Source organism: Copadichromis virginalis, linkage group LG1 (genome assembly GCF_057382275.1).
Source record: "Copadichromis virginalis isolate Kocher_CV1m ecotype Utaka linkage group LG1, C_Virginalis_male_GT1.1, whole genome shotgun sequence".
Classification (NCBI taxonomy): domain Eukaryota; kingdom Metazoa; phylum Chordata; class Actinopteri; order Cichliformes; family Cichlidae; genus Copadichromis; species Copadichromis virginalis.
In genome coordinates, this window is record NC_140618.1 from 10,451,114 (window position 1) to 10,463,201 (window position 12,088).

Genomic DNA, 12,088 nt, shown 5'->3' on the forward strand with positions numbered 1-12,088 from the left:
GGTTGTTGATGGATACGCTGACTCATCAAGTGAATAGATCAAGAAAATTCTGGCCCTTCCTTTGTCACTCCAATTTTGTTAAGTGACCGTGCTTTCTGCAAAAGCTCCAAAGCTGATCTTGTTTCTGTTAAGGAAAAAAGCTTGACTCTTGGTTCTCTTTGAGCTTTCCTATGTAAAAGCTTGTTCTCACATTTGCCTTGCAGTGTTGGATGCGTCTACCAGGAAATGAAATGAGTCCGTAACAAATATTTTGGCTTCTGTTTAACTCTTTGGCAAACAGCAGCTTGCCAACTGCAGCAGTGTTTTTGCTTTCCCAGAAGCCCCCTGGGATGGTGACTCCCAGAGCTTCCGGATAAAGGGTGAACAGTTTGTCTTTCTGATTTAACAAAAAGAAAAGAAAAGAAAAGAAAAAGTATTAAAGAAATGTTTTACAGAGTAGCATAGGTATTAGGATAAGAGGGGCTGAAATAAAGATTTTTCCTTTGTAGATATATATAAGTCCATTCGTATTTCATTTGTGTGACTAGAGATATGGTCTCTGTCTAGCCAGACCATTTAGTCTTGCACCCTAATCTGCAGGTGAAAAGGGGTCTTTTAGCACGATAAAGACGCCCTTGAAGACAAATTTGGCCTCTGGTGAAGCAAGTTGAGCTCAGGTCATGAACAATTTGTGCCTCATTGATTTTGTGTGTGCCGAAGTGTGTGCGTGTGCACATGTCTGAGAGAATATGCAGTGTGCTAACACCCATGAGCCTTGTAACCATAAATCAGCAATAGGAAGTAGTGTGACACAGGCTGCAGGGCCTTGCTGATATGGACTGGAGCTATAATGGACCCCGTTTCAGGTGGAGGAAGACATCAGCTGCACTGATCTTTACTTCCCTGCAGAGCTCTGGAGATTATTACTGTACAAGTAGAAACACTATTCAGGTCACTCAGATGGCAAAAACTTTTCCATTGGCATTTTCCCCGTACACACACGTCTCTGTACAGTATGCTTGGGCTTGACAGTACTGTACCACTGCATGAATGATGAACTGTATTCATGGTTTGTTCAATGTGTGCAAACAGACAACGGTGCTTGTTATTCTGTCTGTTTGTTGCAGATAGAGCCAGGCTCTTGTTAGCTGTCAGGCCAAGCATCCACAAAGCTGTTCTCTCACTTATTGATGGGGATCCACTAAATTACAGGCTTGAAAAAGGGAGGCAGCATGAAAAAAAAAAGTTTCCTACAAGCCCCTTATATTTCAGCATTGTGTGTTTGTAAACAAAGAAAAAAGAGAATGAATGTCAAGAAGATCCCAAATGCATTTTTCTTTATTTCACTTTCTTTTTTCTTCTGGCTGTCATTCTTTGGTCAGGCCCTGTCTGGTCTTGCTATTATCCCGAGGCGTTATCACTGTGTAGCTGCCTCTTCAGATCAGGCTTGTGATAAGGGCTAAATAAATGGAATGCTTGGCTAGTGGACATAGGTCAAGCCTTGTTTCGCCCCCTTTTTTTCATGTGTTGTTGTGTTTGTCTGCAGGGGAAGTTGAGGGTGCAGCATGAACGGGCTCTGCAGTCTAATGAACTTATTGATTTCAATTTCAGGGCTGTTCTCTCCCTGCCTGATGTTTTCAAGCTTTCATCCTTTGCTGGACATAAATTAGTAACTCTGTCTCTTGTTTTGTTTTTTTTTGTTTTTTCCGTTTGCTTAGGCTCAGAGGCAGGTTGCTATCTTAGAAATGCTGTTTTTAAACGTGTTAAAAGCTTCTGTGGTTAGATGGATGCTGTCTCTGTGTGGGTGTTTTCTGTGTGGCTTAGCATACACCTGTTTCTGACAGCGATGGAGCTAAGGAAATGACATAGCTGTGTGCGTGAGTGTCGGTTATTGGGGGTTATTGAAGACGTTGAGTGACTTCTTCCCAGGGGGATCAGGGAGCAGCTGACTACGTCTCTGTGTACGGCATCTACTTGTGTACGTATGTGTGTCCATGTATACATATGAATCTACTAATCCATATCGTGTATCACATGCACAACATGTTTTCCTATGAATTTGTGCACACCTCCAAAGACAGAAGTCCATGCCAACATAAGTGAGCGCAGTACATTCCCAAAAAGAAGCCCCGCTCATGGAAAATGAGAGGCCACCAGTGCTGATACAGGAAGCCTTCTCGACCCAGCAGTAACAAGCACTGTGGGATCCTCCACTCTGGACTCAGTACATCCGATATCCCCCATGAAGTCCAAAGGCTAAACAGTTAAAAGGTCCGGTTGCTATATGTAGATGCTCAACACCCTCCACCCCCCACCCCCTGTTCTGAATCTGATACTCTGGGAATCACAATAACAAGGCTGTGAGCTCTGGTCAGTTTTCCAGCGCTACCAATTGGCCTTCTAATAACAGGCGCTAGCTGTGGAGACCCAGAGTGAGACAGATAGAGAGCGTGTGAAAGCGAATTGATGCTGAGTAGCACAGGTTTTAATAGGGCTGTCAGAGTCATATTGTTTATGTCGTGTTCCAGATTAATCCATTCTTCCTTTATGAGCCACTGCAGCCACCATAAATTGCAAGCACGAAGCCGGTCCACTGTTGAGTTACGCCTCGGGGATCAGTGCCACACATGGGCGGAAAATAAATCATTTCCCCTGGATTTAACGCCGGGCAATACCTGGGTCCTTTGTAAATAAAACCATAGATGTTTTTACACCCCCCTGTTTTCTCTCTCCTGCCTCCAGGGCTCTTATTGAATCTCAAAAGGAGAGGGAGGGTGAGACAGAGAGAGAAACATGAGAGAATAAGAGAGAGCAGAGTTGAAGGGGAACCTGGGGAGAAAAAAGGAGGCAAGAGAGAGGGAGTAAAGCAGAGGGGAAAGTCAGGAAAGAGATTCCAAGTGGGGAAGGATGAAGAGACACAAATCCAGATAGCTCCACAAAACAGACAAGCAGAGAGAGAGAGGATGTAGCTCTTGGCTGGGGGTGATATATGCGTATAGCGCTGATTCCCCGGGTTCTTGGGGTGTGCAGGTTGAGATCTGTCAGACTGTCTAAACACAAGGCCGACTGTAATGCACTGCTCTGGAGCAACGGGCACAGAGCAGACAGCCAGCTTCACCAGCACAACCAGCAGGGTGACCCAGCTCAGTTCCAGCACTGGACATGGGTGTAGCCCATGCTGCCTGTCTTCTTATAGCCTGCTGATATCCTCATACCCGCCAGCCCAGGAGAACAGTGCCAAAACCTGGAGAGACAGGAAGAAGAGAAAGACAGACAGAAAGAAAGACGGAGCAACTTGTTCACCCTGGCCTGTGCAGTCTGCCAGTCGGAGGCAGCCAATGAGAATGGGGAATGTGTGCACTGCTCTGTCAGGGCTTCATGAGTTATACATGATGCGCTATGTGAAAATGCTTCCTGTGTACTGTGTGCATCTCTCTTTATCTTTTCTTTTTGCTTTTTTCTTCTTTAACTCCCTTCTTTCCTCATTCACACCATCTTTCTCTACTGTGCTTTCAAGACCTCAAAGTTTGCTTTTCTTTTCAGTGACAAAGTATTCCCTGGTTGTTAAATGTTAATCAATGGCAGGCAGCAGGCTGACATGAGAGGTTCCAGCTTTTGGTGGGGATACTTTGGGACAGCTTGATATCACCTGGGGTAATCCTAAGATCCTCTAGATGTACATGGACCACAGTATGATCAGACCTTCACTGGATCTTAATATGATATTGTCTTTGTTTCCTTTGATAGCATCAGAATCAGATAATTGCATAAATACAGCCATGGAACAGACCCTATACTAATTCATTCTTAACACAAGCATTTAACCTATCCATTATTCATATCTCCAACAACGCCAGAGGGCAAAAATCAGTGCTCCCATGTATATGCCCAGCTAGAGAAAGGTTGATGCATTATTCAGGGTGTGCCAGGCTAAAGACTGTTCTTCCTGTTCTCAACTGCTGGAAGCAACAATCTTCCTACTAGGACACTGTTCTCTGTCTGTAACTCTGTCCTCTCCTTTGCCTATCTCCATCTTGGTAATATTTTATCCTTGGTGTTTATCATCCACATTCCCTGTGGAATTGCTTTCTTCATTGCGCTGCCCTACACAGAACATGGAGTACATGTTCCTTGGGCCTGTTGTCTTCTCGCTCTCTGTTCTGACTTTTAAAACAAATTAAAATCTCAGCAGAGAAAGAAGATGAAGAGCCAGGACCAGCCCGGGGGTCCCAGTGAGCTGCTGCACATTGTCCTGGAAAATAGGACTTGGACTAATAAGTTATGAAGACTTTAGAGTGCTTGTTTCGGCTAGAGCAAAACTGCTTTTCCAGGAAAATAAGTTATACCTAGTTCTTCTTGGTGTGCTTTTGAATGCAGCTAGGTACATCTAACAAAGAAATACAAGAAAAAAGAAACAGTCCATACTTGCGTTCAACTCAGATCCACAGTAGTCAAGATCAAATGCTAACTTCTGACTTAAAATTAAAGAGTTTAGGTCACTTTGCACAAACTATGAGATTTTGATTCTCTGTAAAATGAGCATGCTGACTTTTTTCAGAAACCCAAAGAGACAAAGTATAAATCAAAATAAAGCAGTTACTTTGTGGGTAAAGGGACAAGGTTGGTCTCATTTCTTATTTAAAATCTGCTCTATAATTTCATCTTTGTAAAACTTAAGTTGCTGCAGGTGTTAGGCAGGAGGAATGATAGCCTTAGGGCTTGGAGCTACCGTGAGGCCCCGCTGAGATTTTCCATCATTCCTACAGTCTGGCAGCAGCTTTTCAAACAGCGCCCCTTCTGAAGTTGCCCTTGGTTCTACATGTGTAGCAGTAATTATGAATGAGGGGGACTAAGATCTGTACAAAACCATCAAACATTTTACAGCTTGCTGCTATTGTAATAAAGATCAATAGACACAGTATCAGTCCTGGTTTTGAAGGAGAGGTGGTGCTGTACATTTTTCCTCACATACTTCCTCTCTTTCTTTCTTTCTGTCTCTCTCACTCCCCTCCCCTCCAATTTCTCTTTTCTTTCTCTCTCTTCTCTCTCTCCCCATGCAGAGTTAGTGTTGCACATCCGTTTTAATTGCCGTTTGTATGGTTCTGTGATGTGAGCTGCTAAAAGACACACGTCCTGCAAAAGAGCAGGAGATGGAGTTGAAAAGAGGAAGTTAAACATATTCAGTTCACTGCTGGCTGCTTGTATAACAAAGGCCACGGCCAAACTTCAAACTTTAACCACAGCATCTCTCTCTCTCTCTCTCTCTCTCGTTCACCTGCCTATTCATCTATCCATCAATCCATTTGTGTGTATGCCAGCATATATGTAACCCAGTTGCAATACACGGATAACATAACATAATTAATAAAAGGAAATCATGTGTATATGGAGAGATTTGTTCCCATGCGTGTATATATTATATTGTAAATTTAAACCATACACTCTAAGCAAGAAAACTTACACACTTTCAGCAAACCTGGAAGTCGTAGGACAGTAAAAGCAGATTCTATGAGTTGGCTAAGGTTATTTGACCAGAGACAGAAGACATGGAGAAGCTGCAGATCAAACAGTATTCTGTCTGACAGGAGGAGATAAAGAGACTGTCAGCCGTGCCTCAGATCAAAACAACCCCTCACCTCCCTGGCCCACAGCAGCTTCCTGACATCCAGTGATGCAATTGTAAATCAAAAAGTGGGCAAACTAAGATGAACGTTAAAAGACAAACACAATACCAACACACACCAATATAAAAAATGCATAGTTACTCATTGGGTTTTGTTTGTCTGTGCTGTATATGCTTATATATATATATGCTTTTATAGCATAAAACTGTTTTTGAAAAATAGCAGTGATGATAATCCAATTCAATTCAATTCATACAGCGCAAAATCACAACATCAGTCACCTCAAGGCGCTTTATATTGTAAGGTAGACCCTACAATCACATGGCCCCCTATGAGCAAGCACTTTGGCGACAGTGGGAAGGCAAAAATCCCTTTTAACAGGAAGAAACCTCCGGCAGAACCAGGCTGAGGGAGGGGCGGCCATCTGCCACGACCAGTCTGGGCGAGAGAAGGAAAACAGGATAAAAGACATGCTGTATGCATGATGACGACGATGAGGATTATTATTTTCTGAATATTATTTATGCACGTGTGTCTAAATGTCTTTTTCATTCTCCATGCACATGAGTAAATGTTGGAAATCAGTGCAAGCTTTTGCTGGCGCTGCAAGGTCATCAAGTATATGTTTGGATCAGGGCTGTTTAAAATTCAGTGTTCTTTCTCAAAGGTAAAGTACATTACAAATAAAGCGGATGTTTATTTTAGGTCAGGGGAATGTGGACCAGGAGCTTCAAACCCAGGACTCTTAGAAGGCAGGAGACTTCCTTGATTACTTTGAGGCTCATCCTATAGTGATTTGAACAGAGAATTTAAAGTTATATATTTCCATCATGAAGTACCAGAAAGGGAAATGTTTTTTGGAATGGTCTAAAAAATAGTACCAATCCACCAGTCCGCAAATGAGATTGTATTAAAACATGGTTGTATTGTACTGGAACCCATTTCTTAAGGCAAAGTAATGAACATATTTTTGACACATTTGTGAGGAGTGATACTGGTTAGGGTTAGGCACAGTGATATCTAATCAAAGGTTTGCTCAGCTGGGGTAAAATCACATCATCTCCAAACACTATAGGTAATAGCTTCCCTGTAACTCCTGTGTTTACTTGTTTTCCTCTAGTCCCAGCTGATGGTCACTCTGAACTTGCATGACTGAGCATGGTCATGGTCCAGTACAACTTCTGTCAATTGCCAAAATGAAAGCGCATTGCGCCTTGTTGATCTCTAGAACACATTACAGAGGCTGCTCATGTATTGAGACTTTGTGTGATGCTTTTCAGCTGTGATCGGCTGTCGCACAGCACTAGTCTGACTGATGAGACTTTATCTATGATGCCTCTTTTAGTGTGGAGTTACATTTGCTGCCTTGTCAGTAAGTGATTAATGGATTTAAAAAGACATGATGGCTGGGATATCAAACTGTGTACTGTACAGAGAATATAGATTTTCTGCTGAGCCTGAATGTGTCTGTTTTTGTTGATAAAGACTAAAACATAATCTGCCTCTTATTATAAGGATATTTCACTTCCTTTGAAGGGAGCTAAGGATGATTGCTTTGCAGTTTCACTCATTCAAATAATCCTCTACAATTATTGTCCTTGATACTGCACAGCTTTGAGCCACCAGTGCATGGAACAAAGGGAATAACAAAAGCAACATACACACAAATATCAAGTTTGTCAGTCAACAAAAACTACATACCATCTAGAATAAATGCACTTTCCAGAATTCTTTTTTTAATTTAGCATGGGGAATAAGTTGGGAGCATCTGTGGCAATCAATAAGGTATGGCATTAAACTGTAAACTTTAAAACACCCATAATCTGGCAGCATTGTTTTTAATGGCAACATAAACTACTTTCGAGGATAATCATTTTATCTGATAAATTAGGATTTCAAACACTCTTATCAGCTGTGCACTTGCAGTTGTTTTTTTAATCCTTCCATTCTGTCTCATTCTTTTTAATTGATTCTGCAGCACAGAGGCTTTCTTGCGGAGATAATGCACTTATGAGAACAGGTCATGATCCTTAAATGAAGGAATTTCGCTCCTGTGTATTTGCCACGGCGTATTTGCCATCCTTTGCAAGCATCTCCAAACTGCTGGAAAGTACAGATTGACTTTGTTTTTCTACACTTCCACAGCTACATTTCTCACTGTGTGTTTTCAGAGATGTCATGCATGCTCCCATGTGAATGGCCTCAGCGAAGAGCTAGTGGCAATGATGCTTATTTGGAAATGCTTCCATGTATATTCCACCTCAAGGCTTGAACCAAATCTTGTGAATTAGGATCAAAACAGTGTCTACTCCTTTCCCTGTGTCTTTACATAATTTTGTAATGTGAGCTCAGCCAAGCATTGAAAGTGGACCATTCCGATTATCCAGCAATGTTGCAACAGAAGATGTAAAAAAAATAAAGTAAAAACAAGAAGGGTTCCAGTTTCTGGGCTGTGTTGCACTGTGATAACAGCTCATCCAATAAGACCTCCACTCACCTTTTCCTGAGCTTCACAAATACACCACCAGTTCAGCTCTAGGGCCCTCAGAGGAAAGCTGTTTATTCCACATGCTGCTTAAGTAGAGGTCTTGGGGTTGGGGTGGCTATGTAGCGCATGGTGAAGACAAACTATTTAGTCTGGTGGGGAAAACCATGGTAAACAGCATAGAATGGAAACAGCTGGTGATTTTTTTATGGCTTCTCTCTTTGAAAGAGTCCTGTTTGTACACCATCAGTTTAATCATGTAACAGATTTTTGGTTAACAACTTATGCACAACACAGGCTCTTTTCATTCTGGTCATGGAGGATATTACAATCAAGGCATTTTTTTCAGACTTCTGTCTGTACACACAGTTGTGTACAGTAACTACCATAATATATAGTGACAGAACAGCTGTTTGTGCTCGAGCTATACCTTGTGTAAACTCTGGATGCAGAAATACACAAAAATGGTTCCAGCTGGGTTGCAATCATGATCACATGACCAATATGTTTAGGATCAATAAATTTAGTTTTCAGTAGACATCGATGTATTGTTTACACATGTTTTATTAGTCATACTGGCCAGAAATGTTGCTTGTAAATTATGTTCCAGACAAGAACAAAGCTGACTTATATAAAAGCCCTAAACAAAGTTAAGTTGTTGATGAATGATACCAAAGAATGATATTAATGTGCCTTGAGGTGGCTGCTGTTGTGATTTGGTGCTCTATAATAAAACTGAATCGAAATTTAATTGAAACACTATCTTGGTCCTTGTGTTTAGCGCATATATTAAAGAGCACAACAACCTGTAAAGTTAAATACATATTCAAAAGTTTTAAATAGAGTTTTAATAGCTGTAAACAATGAAATATTCAAAGAGAAATTTGTATCAAATTCAAAAAGCTGATACTTACAAAAAAAAAAGTTTTGGTAATTCCCATACATGCATTTGGACTATGCACATGCTTTCATGTGTCATTACAAAGTGGAAATTCCTCTGGAGTGGTATGGGGAATCTCTGTCAGCCATTAGGCCCTTGAATCCCACTTGGTATGGTGACATGAACTCTCTCCTATCCTTCCCACAGGCACCTGTCTAGAGGTCAGGGGTCATCCTGTTAGGGGTAATCCCCACAGTAACCTGACCACGCCAGTGGGTAATGGCAACCAAACATGTAATAGTGGACCAGACTGCCCTCCTAATACTCCCACTAATCACATTTTAATTGAATTCCAGTGAACATGTAAAAACCTGGTTCAGTTTTGTTTTTTCATTTTCCTAACAGATGTCCCTGTGATCCCTGTAAAGTGATCTGTGGTGGTGACGTCTTCTGTTTGGTAACACATGAATTGGCTGATCTGGAACGGAGAAAACAGAACCATGTGCTTCTCCTTAGGATGGATCCCATTAGGACTGAGGAGTGGGTGTGTGATTCATGCAGAGCAGAGTTGTGAGAGTTATGATATGTGGAATTTCATTGGAATCCCACATATCTTTTGTCACTTATTATGATTCCAAAAGCCTCAAAGTATCATTATCAAATGAGTTTTTTCCTACTGGAAATATATGTTTTCAGCCTTACATTAAACTGGGTACAATCTCAACATGATCTTTCAGCATGTGCCCACAGCATTTTTTGATCGAGTTTAAACTGTTTGCAGCTACTGATTGATGCATGCACTTGTTTTTGTACATGTAGGAATTTGCCTTGCACTTTGAGTTTCCATTGTGGAGACCAGCAGACCATGAGGCAAACCATAAAGTCAATGTAAATTTTGGCATCACTATGAATTCCTTTAAACAATGCCAGTCATTTAGAGTCATTTAAATAAAACTAAAATCAAGACTTTTGCTGCCCCACTCTAGAAAATGCTTTTCTGACTTACAAATCTAATTACAGGATTCCAGTGATTAAAACTACTAGTCATATAAAGCCAAAGCCAGTCAACAAAAAGGAGTTCTTTGGAGCAATGTCTGCATGTTATCTATTGTTACAGGAGTCTTTGTGGATGTGCACATAAGTGGGCAAGGTCTGGTTTTACAGCCCCGCAGAGCTCTATGGTTGACTTTACCATAGAAGTCACCCATACAAACTTTCCAGCATATGTGCACTACTTGCATATGCGGCTCCTTGTCTGCTATATAGACTTTGGTCACAGCATTTCAAAATCAGGAGGGGAACTGATGGTGAGGTCTTGAGAAAATGTCAATAGACTATGTGCACGTTAGCATATGCTTCTTCCGGTGCGGAAACTCCTGTGGGGAGCTTTGTTTCCGGTGTCCTATTCGCGCCCTGTTTACGGTCCAAAACAAGTTAAGCAAATGAATGAATCAAGCGGCGATTTACATTTCTATAGATGTCTTGGGCATTTACCCAATATATCTGTAAATGACGTTCATTGACTTGTCGATATTTCCCCCGCCTCAGAGCAAAAGAGAAAAGGGATTCAAATGTTATATTTCTCAGTATCTGTAAACAGCTGCCCCTCGTTTATCACGGGTGTTATGTTCTAAAAATAACCAGCGATAGGTGAAATCAAGTAGCCAACTACTTATATATATATTTTTTTTGACGGTGCAAAACATTTCGTGGACATACAGCACTGCACTTCAGAGTCACACTGCTAGCGATCGATGCAGCGATTCTGTACCGTACAGGACAATGTGACATAAAAAAAAGCATGCAAACTTGCACTAAAAATCTGCGAAACAGCGAGGTGAAAGGTGAACCGCGTTATAGCGAGGGACCACTGTAATTTTGAAGGTAAGTCACAACATACCTTTCGTAAATACTAATGTATAGAAACCCTTACCAGCAATCATTCATTTTTTGTGTGGCTTTTTTTTCGTGGTTTGTTAACATGCTGTGTAGGTGTGTACTTGACTATCTGATATCGACATAACGGGGAAACATCTGGTTTGACTATTCTTCACCTGTAGTTTGAATGCTGAGCATTTTCCTGTTTAAATCATAATAACTGTCACTATACAGAGATGTGCTTCTGAATGTGGACGACGTGTCTTCCGATTCTGTAATGCAGTTCTGCTTGTGTTGAGTGATGTAAACAACTGATCGATCTAAACTCTTTAAACGTCAAAACTGATCATTAGATTTTTTATGATACAACAGTGGTGAGTGTTCCCACCTTCTGCTCTTTTTTTGCACATGTCGAGGAGCGTGTCAGGCTACATTTCACTGTGTGTTATACTTGTATAACTATGCATGTGACAAATAAAGAACCTTGAACCCTTTGAACCCTTGTAACTTAACGCGATCTTTCCGTTTTCGAGTTTTGGACATGATTTTGGAGTATATCTTCGCAGTAGCGATTGACTGCAAAGTAAAGCTACCGGAAATGTACAACCCCACATCTGGTCTCAAACCAGGAAGTTAGCATTTTCTCGTGCACAGGGTCTATTGAAGAAGATCCATTATTCCATCATATTGTGGGCACAGGAAATTTATTTTAAATCATAGTGCCAATAGGTAATCTGAATTTTCAGATCTAGCTATTATCAAAGCACCAAATGTAGAAGCAGGCAATGATTTCATTCTAACACAGCAATTTTGCCAAAGCTTTGAGGCATCTTTCTAACTTTTGTCTTCTTTGCACTTCTATGCAAGAAGCACCCTGGGTAGCTGCAATGTGCTCTGTGAATTTGTCAGCCACGTGCATACAACCCCACTGCATTTTTCATATGTAATCAAAAATGATTACATATCATCAGTTTTGTGATAACCACGTCTTCTTTTTTTTTTTCAATTCACAAGTGAGAGCTATTCAAGTGTTCTATTTTGGTTTACAAAGCATACTGTAAAAGTGGACATTTTCAGGGATCAAAATGCTTTTTCTATTAGCTTCTACCCACATCACAAAACCAGCAGCCTCATGCTAAAAAAGGGGGATCCACCAACAGCTCCAGCTCTGATTAACTACCACAACCAGAATAAGTTTTATGTCTGCAGCCCACTTGTCTGTTACTGAGAGCTAAATCGAAA